This window comes from Rutidosis leptorrhynchoides, chromosome 7, assembly GCF_046630445.1.
Source record: "Rutidosis leptorrhynchoides isolate AG116_Rl617_1_P2 chromosome 7, CSIRO_AGI_Rlap_v1, whole genome shotgun sequence".
Classification (NCBI taxonomy): domain Eukaryota; kingdom Viridiplantae; phylum Streptophyta; class Magnoliopsida; order Asterales; family Asteraceae; genus Rutidosis; species Rutidosis leptorrhynchoides.
This window is the reverse complement of record NC_092339.1, coordinates 30,739,146-30,749,199: the sequence shown is the minus strand read 5'-3', so window position 1 is coordinate 30,749,199 and position 10,054 is coordinate 30,739,146.

Here is a 10,054-nt window from a genome sequence, read left to right as displayed (position 1 = left end):
ATAATTCTCGCGTGTGTTTGTACCGCGTAGAATTTTGGTTGTGTTTGTGTATATCATCGAGCGAGACGGTCGTTGTACTAACGAGTCGATGCGGCATGTGTGTGTGATAAGAACTTGCAAACCTTATTACGGGTGCAAATCGTGTCTAACAAGTGATGTACGATGAGTGTTTAGCAAGATGGGGCTGTGTCGTGCGTACGGTTTTATACGTTCGTGATCTAATCGTTTGCATCCCTTAGAATGAAAACGGAAGATGGATGCGGAACGAGTGAGCCTATTCATGAAGGGAAGGATGAGTTAACGTTAAAGATTGAGGCCGTGTTTGAACAATATGTCTCGGTTTTCACCGACAAAGTTAGTGAAGTAATCAAGGAGTTGGTCGAAGGACAAATGACGGAAATGGTCCGAGACCAAGTGACTAAAGTTGTAAAGGAAGAGTTTGAAAAGAGGTTTCCCAAACCTCGAGGTAGCGATGATGAAGATGTACTTGCAAGGTTAGGATTACATGGTGCTCATGGTAAGAGGGCACGAAGTACGCCTGAAGGCGTCGAGAATGTGAAGAAGAAGAGTAAGAAGGGTTACAAGCTTACGTGCTTTAAGTGTGGGGAACGGGGTCATTTGGCACAAGATTGTACGGTGGTGCCTTTAGGTTCAATCAGATGTTTCATTTGCCGAATGGAGAGACACCGGAAGTCAGAGTGTTCCGAATCGCATGACGATCGGGTCAGGAGGTTAGAGCGCGAATATATGATGGGAAGTGGAGCACGGAAGCCCAACAACGCTACATCAGCAAGCGGGCGGTTTACGTTTATGGTTCCGGTTTGCTCTCAGCAGAGCGTATAAGTGGTGTGTTGTGCCTTGACTCTATGGTGTGAATCCTTGGGTGCTTAGGCATTTTGGTTGGTATCGGGTTATTTAGCTCGTTCGAGTGAGACCCTTAAGGTCTCAATTGTGTTGTGCATGTTATTGATATGGGTGACGTTCCTAATGGAAGTACCCTATGGTGACTTTGGATTGTCGGGCGAAGGGCGTAAGACTTGGCGTAACCAAGCATTCCTTAGTATTTGGAAAATGTCTCTACCAAGCCATGGAAATGAGTTTTGGTGTTCGGATGTTAGAGCATGTTCGCTCTCGTGTTGAAGTTGATGAACCATGAGGTTCGACGGTTGGTTGGGACCCTTGAGATCGAGTGTTTTAAATCTCGATGTGTGTTGGTAATGGAGTCTTTATGACGCGACATTAGGTGCCTCTTTTATACCTACTAGCGTGGTGTTCGACTCCGATTGTGTTGCGGTACACTTTTCGTACAAAGTGATTAAGGGTTGGTTAAAATCCTTCGTGTGCTCAAGGTTGGAGCAAGATGTGGTAATGGGTCGTGTGAGCCTAATTGTTGGTAAAGTCTACCTGTGGTAGCATTGTGCGATTGTACGAGTTGTGGATATGGAACGTGGTTCTAAGTGGGGGAGTTACACTCCCGCACGAGGAAGTTTTAGTGTGAGATTTCGGATGATGCTTTCGGTAGATCCGAAAAAAAAATGTTGTCGAGACCTGGTTTGGTCGATTTGTGGTAGAGTACAATTTCGGATAAATTGTACTTATGGTTTGGATTTGAATCATCACCGAGGTGGTAACGTGGTAAATCTCGTTGAGAGATAATGGACGTGTTTGGCGAGCAAGGTGAAATCCTCCAGTTAAGGGAGGTGTGTGTCGGGTTCTCTTGTGGAGAATTATTGTTTGGTACCTATGTTTGGTATAGGTGGTTCTTGCTCGATTATGGTATGGTTGTTTGATGAAGCATGATCTTTAGGGTCCGCTGACTTCATCATAGGAATACGTGATTGGTGGAGCATGACTTTCGGGGTCCGCTGACTTCATCATGAGCGTGGTGTTATATCGGTGAAGCATGATCTTCGGGTCTGCTAACTTCATCCGGTGTTGTGATTGATGGAGCATGACCTTCGGGGTCCGCTGACTTCATCAAGGGAGTAGTGTTATGTCGGTATGGTGTAACACTATCGGGAAATGCGAGTACCGGTGGGAAATGCGAGTACCATTCCTATGTTGAGATTGTGAATCGCGTGTGGTTTCGGATTCACGATGACGCGTGTGGTTTCGGTCATCTTAACTAAATGAATCTCGTGTAGTTCGGATTCATGGTGACTCGTGTAGTTCGGTCATCTTATTGAGGTAGTAATCTCGTGTGATTTCGGATTACTAAGGCTCGTGTAGTTCGGCCAACCTCGATGTTGTGGAAGTGAATCTCGTGTAGTTCGGATTCACAAATGACTCGTGTGGTTTCGGTCATTGTATTGAGGAGTGAGTCTCGTGTAGTTCGGATTCACAAATGGCTCGTGTAGTTCGGTCATTCCTCCGGGATAGTGACTCTCGTGTAGTTCGGATTCACTATGGCGCGTGTAGTTCGGCCATTCTCGATTGTTGTTGTGGTGAAGGTAGTGAGTCGCGTGTAGTTCGGATTCACTAGGGTGCGTGTGTTTTCGGCCAGACTTCGTGTCGTGTGATCTATTGGTTGTTTGATACACCAATGGTAGGGTCGTAAGGACCATGTTGCGGGAACTATCGGTCATTTTATACGTCGATGGTGGGGTTGTGAGGACCATGTTGTGGGATTAGTGAGGTGATAGTCGTGTTTCGCTCACATGTTTGTTACGAGTGTGACGATGGTTGATTTCGTACACCTTGGGTTTTGCGTTTCCATAGTCATTTTGGGCGCTATCGGTTCTAGCCGTTGGATTATGATGTTGCGGTGGTTGCGTATTGGTCGTATGGCGCACTACAAAGGATGTTTAGTGATTGGTGTAATCCGTAAGGGTTCGTTTGGTTCGGTCTTCATCGTTTCGGGTTGTTGACCTTAGGTCGATATTTGGTTGTTTTTAGCATTGTACTTGGAAAGGGTACACTATAGGGTTGATATCTCGGTTCGAGATTGGTTGAGTTTCCCGATGTGAGGGATTGGGCATGGTTTTAGTGCTCGGATTGTGATTTGTTAAATTGAAAGGACCCGTTCATATACATTATAAACGATTCACAATGGTTGATTACATCGCGAGGTATTTTGACCTCTATATGATACATTTTACAAACATTGCATTCGTTTTTAAAAGACAAACTTTCTTTACAACGAAAGTTGACGGCAGGCATGCACACCATTTCATAATACATCCAACTATAATTGACATAATAATAATCTTGATGAACTCAACGACTCGAATGCAACGTCTTTCAAAATATGCCATGAATGACTCCAAGTAATATCCTTAAAATGAGCTAATGCACAAGATTTCTTTAATACCTGAGAATAAACATGCTTTAAAGTGTCAACCAAAAGGTTGGTGAGTTCATAGGTTTATCATAACAATCATTTCAATATATTAATAGACCACAAGATTTCCATTTATAAATATTTGTACACTCGCAAGTGTATAAGAGTATTCCATAAATTGTAGGCACCCGGTAACAAGCCTTAACGTTCATGTTTTACCCTCTGAAGTACACCAGATCAGGTGTGTTTAAAATAACCTCGAAGTACTAAAGCATCCCATAGTCAGGATGGGGTTTGTCAGGCCCAATAGATCTATCTTTAGGATTCGCGCCTACCGTACATAGACAAGTAGTTTAATGTTACCAAGCTAAGGGTATATTTCTGGTTTAAACCCACGTAGAATAAGTTTTAGTACTTGTGCCTATTTCGTAAAACATTTATAAAAAAACAGCGCATGTATTCTCAGTCCCAAAAATATATATAAAAGGGAGCAAATGAAACTCACCATACTGTATTTCGTAGTAAAAATACATATAACGTCATTTAACAAGTGCAAGGTTGGCCTCGAATTCACGAACCTATATTAATTATATATATTTATATGTTGGTCAATATTTGTCTAACAATTTTTGGTCAAGTCATAGTGTACCACAATCCTAATGCTCGAGACTAATATGCAAAAGTCAACGTGACCCAAAATGACTTCTAAAATTTATACGTGTTTATTATATAACTTAACTATAGTCATTTTATATGTTTAAATATATTTATTAGATTTTATAATAATAAAAGTCATTTATTAATAAAAATTTATATTAACGTTTATATATGATAAAATATACTTTTATATATCTTAAGTAGTAAAATTTATAAAGTTCACTTAATATCTTAAAACTATAGTGGTAAGTATTATTAATGTGATTATATTACGCGTGGTGAAAAATATCTTTGTATCCCCTATTTATTTGATAAAATAATATTGATCATAATAATAATAAGTAAAAGTTGTATTATTTTGTAATAATAATAATTATTATTCTATAAAAAAATAACAATATTTATATTTACTAAAAATGTTATTATGATAAAATGATAATACTAACATAATAGTAATAATGATATTTTATAATAACAATGATATTTCTATTAAAATAATAACGACGATAGTAATAATAATCATTTTAACAATAATACTAAAATTCAGTTGACTATAACTTCAAATCCGTTCATCGAAACCATTCGATATCTAAATGAAAAGTTCTTAATTTTTCGCTAGCTTTCCAATGACATGCATATCATATACCCTATCTCAGTAGCATATGTATCTAATTCAGGATTCAACAAACCTATCTAAGGATAATATCGAATGTACAAGCATGCATAATCCTATATACTCGAGCACTAGTCAGGGATACACTATTGATATATAAAAGTTAAGTTATGAGTGCTCACGTATCAATATTGAGATTCAATATTGCAGGAAAGTACGTAGACGCAACGGAGATGATAAACACTAGATTGACCTCACGAGCATACCCATGAACCATACCCATCACCTCCATAGCTATAACCTATAATTTCCTTAGCTTCGGCTCATTCAAAAAACTATTTTGAAATCACTCGGACATCACTCCGTCGTAATATTTTATGTATACTAATAATATCTTGAAATAATATAGAGCAAATATATATATATATATATATATATATATATATATATATATATATATATATATATATATATATTGATTGAGAGAGTTTAGAAAAATATATTTTCAAGTTTCTATGAAATAATGAAACCTATTGAATTCTATTTATAATAGATTTTTGAATTATTAAAGTATGAATTATTAAAGTGAATTATTAAAGTTAAAGTAAAGTAAAAGTAAAGTAAAGGTAAAGTTAAAGTATAGTAAAAGTATAAAAACTATGTATGTATAATACGTGTATAAATATATATAATATTAATTTAAATCGTTATATATATTTAATGAAATAAAATATAAATATCGTTATATTTATTATACTGGTTAAGTAATAAGTTGTCAAAAGTGATTCTAGATATTTATAAAAGTTATATACGTTTTAATAATAAAGTTCTTTATAAACTGAAAACGTTTTTGTACGTTTGAAAATAGATTAATAGAATATTATAGAAACCAATTCTCCACTACCTTTTGTCTAACTTTCGTAAATGACACTTTTTATTTTTATTTATAAATAGCTTTACAAATTATTTCGAATATCGTTAAGAGGAATAGATTTCTCAAATCATAGTGGACCTCTCAACAGAGACTTGTAATCATAATTCAATGTTTCTGATAATTCAATCATTTAATATATATTTTTTTTAATTTCGTCGATAATCATATTGAAACAAATACGTTCATATAAATCATTATACTTTTAAATACTTTGTTGACATTTTCAATTTATAACATATACACATATACATACATATTCATATATGTTCATTTAATGGTTCGTGAATCATTGGAATTTGGTCGAGGTTTAAATGAATGTATAAACATAGTTTAAAATCCTTGAGATTTAACTTAACAAACATTGCTTATCGTGTCAGAATAATATAAAGATAAAGTTTAAATTTAGTCGGAAATTTCCGGGTCATCACAGTACCTACCCGTTAAAGAAATTTCGTCCCCGAAATTTGATAGAGGTCGTTATGGCTAACAATGAGAATGTTATTATGACGATTATGAAGTTTTATCATGTCTAAGAAGTATGGATAAAATAATTTGATTATTCAAAGCGTATGAGGGAAGTTATCGTAAATGAAGGAAATAAGATTATAGTGATTCGTCATATCTTTTGACTTCATCACAATTGATCTCCGAATTTAAAGAAAATCTTTGTAATCTATGTTGGATTTGATGCTTCAGTGATTAAGGAGATTATGATTCTCTTCGAATTAATACGATAATCCATCTTGATTTCTCTGTAGGGTATTTCACTATAAATCCACCTCTTTCGTTTCCTTACAACTCACACCTTCTATTCTTTCTCCCTCAACTCATATTTTAAAGTATTTGTCAATATGCTTCATCCAGTACTGATTCTCGATATACTCCTCACTTTCATATCTGTCGTTCTTCTTTTTCATCTGCCTCCGGAAGAATCTATTTACTTCTACTATACTCTCGATTTTATAGTGTTTTTAGTTCTTCTGTGTCTTTATATTGCTATATGCATCGATATATACGGTTTATAATTTTTGGGTGGTTGTTGGGTTTTATATCTTCCCTTATATTTCAAAGCCCCTGCTTTTGTCTTCTATAATCATTGACATCCACAGTTAATGCTCCCTTCTATTTGCTGCGATTTATACTCCAATTTCTATTTTGGAGTTTTGTCCTTTCGTTTCTTCTTCTTGCGATTAAGCAACATTTGTAATGGTCCAGTATTCGCAGATATGAATTTCAGAATGAACATAGTTAATGTTCTAAGAAGGAAATGGTAATGACACGATCTTGATTTGTTAATTTACCAGAATACCCTGAAAAGACCGAATCATCAAGAAAATATATTCTTGATATTTTTAGAGATTAAATAGAATACAAGAGTCGTGTAACATGGAACATGATGACGGCATGGTCTGTGAATCGTCATGTCCCATTAGAAACTCAGCATGACTTACTGTAATATAATCACGTTGATCAAGTATCATTATATTATACTAATTCATGCTTCAGTTCCCAACACTACTTCAAAACATTCATAATTTAAACTCGAAAGTTTATAGAATATAGAAACTAATAGTTTCTTATATGATGTAACACTGATAGCGCAAAGAGATAAATGACTTCAGATAAGATTAGTTGTGAAAATATCTTCAGAAATATCGCGGATATTTATAATGAAAGATATGATAATATCTTAGAATTTCTAATATTGATGGATGATGATGAAGATTTGTCTGTAAAGGTTTAGAATAAAGAGTAAGGTATTCGTTAATGACTTTAGCAGGCACTGAATCATTTGGATTCTTTGAAGGCAGATTTAGTCTTTGTGATTTGTCCACAGCCTCCTTCATAGTCTGTTCAATCCGTTTTCCAGTTCCAAACCTTCTCTTTTTCTCAGCTTTACCACCTTACTATTCTTTGTCATCAAACTTTTTACTGTTAAGATCGTTTACAGTTTTTGATGCTTCGTCAGCATTTCAAGAACTAGTTTGCAGTTCAAAATATTTTTCAGAACTTCACATTCAAAGTATGTAAGTCCAGGAGATAGACTTTTTACGTACACATATAACTGTTGGCATAGACATGCTGCGAGATTTTAAAATACTGGTTACTGTTTTTCGATGATTCGTATGACAATTCTCGTTACAAGATGCGAATGAGTAAATGATGTGATTTCAATAAATATAATGATTTTTCGAAAAGTCAAAGATAATTGAAGTTGTTGGTAAGTTTATTGCTAAGGTGGCGAGATATGAAAGGTCCCCAGTAACGATGACGAAAGGGCAACATATCTATCGAGGTTATAATAAGACTAGTCCGACTGAAAAGTCGAAGTTGACTTGCTGGAGCTGTGACAAAACTGTCTACTTTGAAAAGGAATTGAAAAGTCATTTTAGCTAATAAATGCCAAAGGGTCTGACACGGATACGCGTCGAACTATGACTTTGGCTTCGAGAGCTTTTTAGGTACATAAATATGGGTAATATGTGGTTGGATCATCATCTCGATTGTTCATTGTTTGAAGTGTCTTCGAAAACTTCGGAGAGTTTGAACACAGTTTGTAATCGTTAATATACATATGATGTTCTAACACCGTTTTGAAGTCAAAGTATAGCTTTCAAAGATGTAGGAATCTAAGAGTGATGTCTTCTGTTAAATCATGACTTGGATTTTGATTTGTCAAAATCAGAATGCGTAATCAAATTTGGGTGAGAATGGTTGTTTTGATTTCTATACAAGAATGTATATTGTTGTGAGATTTTGGAAGTATAGTTGATGATTTGCTTAATCAGATTCGAAAAATGTAATATATTATTTTTGAATTTATATATCTCTCGGGTATTACCTACCCGTTAAAAAAAAATTCACAATTAATATTTTGTACAACAGAATTTTATTACAGTCTTTATGAAAATATATATGTGCATATTTTCTTCAGATGTAACATAGATTTAATGAGTTAATATTGAATTAAACTCATTTGATTTACGATTGAAACTAGAACTGAATAATCCCTAAAGACTTTAGAAATTACATAACTTTTACGGAGTATTTATTTAATAAAATTGAAATTATGAATTAATACTTCGTTATTTGTTGGTGTTTGTAACCCTTGCACCATATTCTCTAAAGCCACTACTCGAGCGCGAAGCTCGTTAACTTCTTCTATTACACCGGGGTGATTGTCGGTTCGGACGAGCGGATAAATAAAATCTAGAATTTGATGTAGTATATAATCGTGACGAGATACTCTGAAAATGAGAGATAAAATGGTGTTTCGGACCGGTTCACCGGTAAGTGCTTCAGGTTCATCGCCAAGAGGGCACTGTGGTGGATGGAAGGGATCACCTTCTTCTTGTCTCCAATTATTGAGGAGGCTACGAACCTATCCCCAATTCATTCATAATAGATGATGGCTAATTGGTTGATCCATTCCGGTCACATTGCTTTCGGAGCTTGAGTGGGATTCCATATCGGAATTCGAGGGACTTGAACTAATGACGAATTCCATTTCGTTCGATTGAATAAAGAATTTTTCGATATGAAATGATTTTTTTGGCTATCGGGTGGTATTCTAATTACATAGAATATCTATATAAAAGCGCAAAAGATTACGTAGATTACGGAGGAAATTATGGGATATGTCAGGCAAAGTTTACAGTAACAGATACGCTAAGATATGGATTAGCAGATACGCTAAGATATGAATTTTGTCTATACACTATTCATGCAATCAATGCAGTAAGACGTGTCTAGACTAAGAATGATAAGCAGGCAATTTTCGACAAAAATGATAAGCAAAACTTTTGACATGCAGACACGGTCGAAGTCCAGGCTCATTAATGCATCCTAACGACTATCAGTTAGACACACTAATGCAGACCTGGTTCACTAAGACCACCGCTCTGATACCAACTGAAAGGACCCGTTCATATACATTATAAACGATTCACAATGGTTGATTACATCGCGAGGTATTTTGACCTCTATATGATACATTTTACAAACATTGCATTCGTTTTTAAAAGACAAACTTTCTTTACAACGAAAGTTGACGGCAGGCATGCACACCATTTCATAATACATCCAACTATAATTGACATAATAATAATCTTGATGAACTCAACGACTCGAATGCAACGTCTTTCAAAATATGCCATGAATGACTCCAAGTAATATCCTTAAAATGAGCTAATGCACAACGGAAGATTTCTTTAATACCTGAGAATAAACATGCTTTAAAGTGTCAACCAAAAGGTTGGTGAGTTCATAGGTTTATCATAACAATCATTTCAATATATTAATAGACCACAAGATTTCCGTTTATAAATATTTGTACACTCGCAAGTGTATAAGAGTATTCTATAAATTGTAGGCACCCAGTAACAAGCCTTAACGTTCATGTTTTACCCTCTGAAGTACACCAGATCAGGTGTGTTTAAAATAACCTCGAAGTACTAAAGCATCCCATAGTCAGGATGGGGTTTGTCAGGCCCAATAGATCTATCTTTAGGATTCGCGCCTACCGTACATAGACAAGTAGTTTAATGTTACCAAGCTAAGGGTATATTTC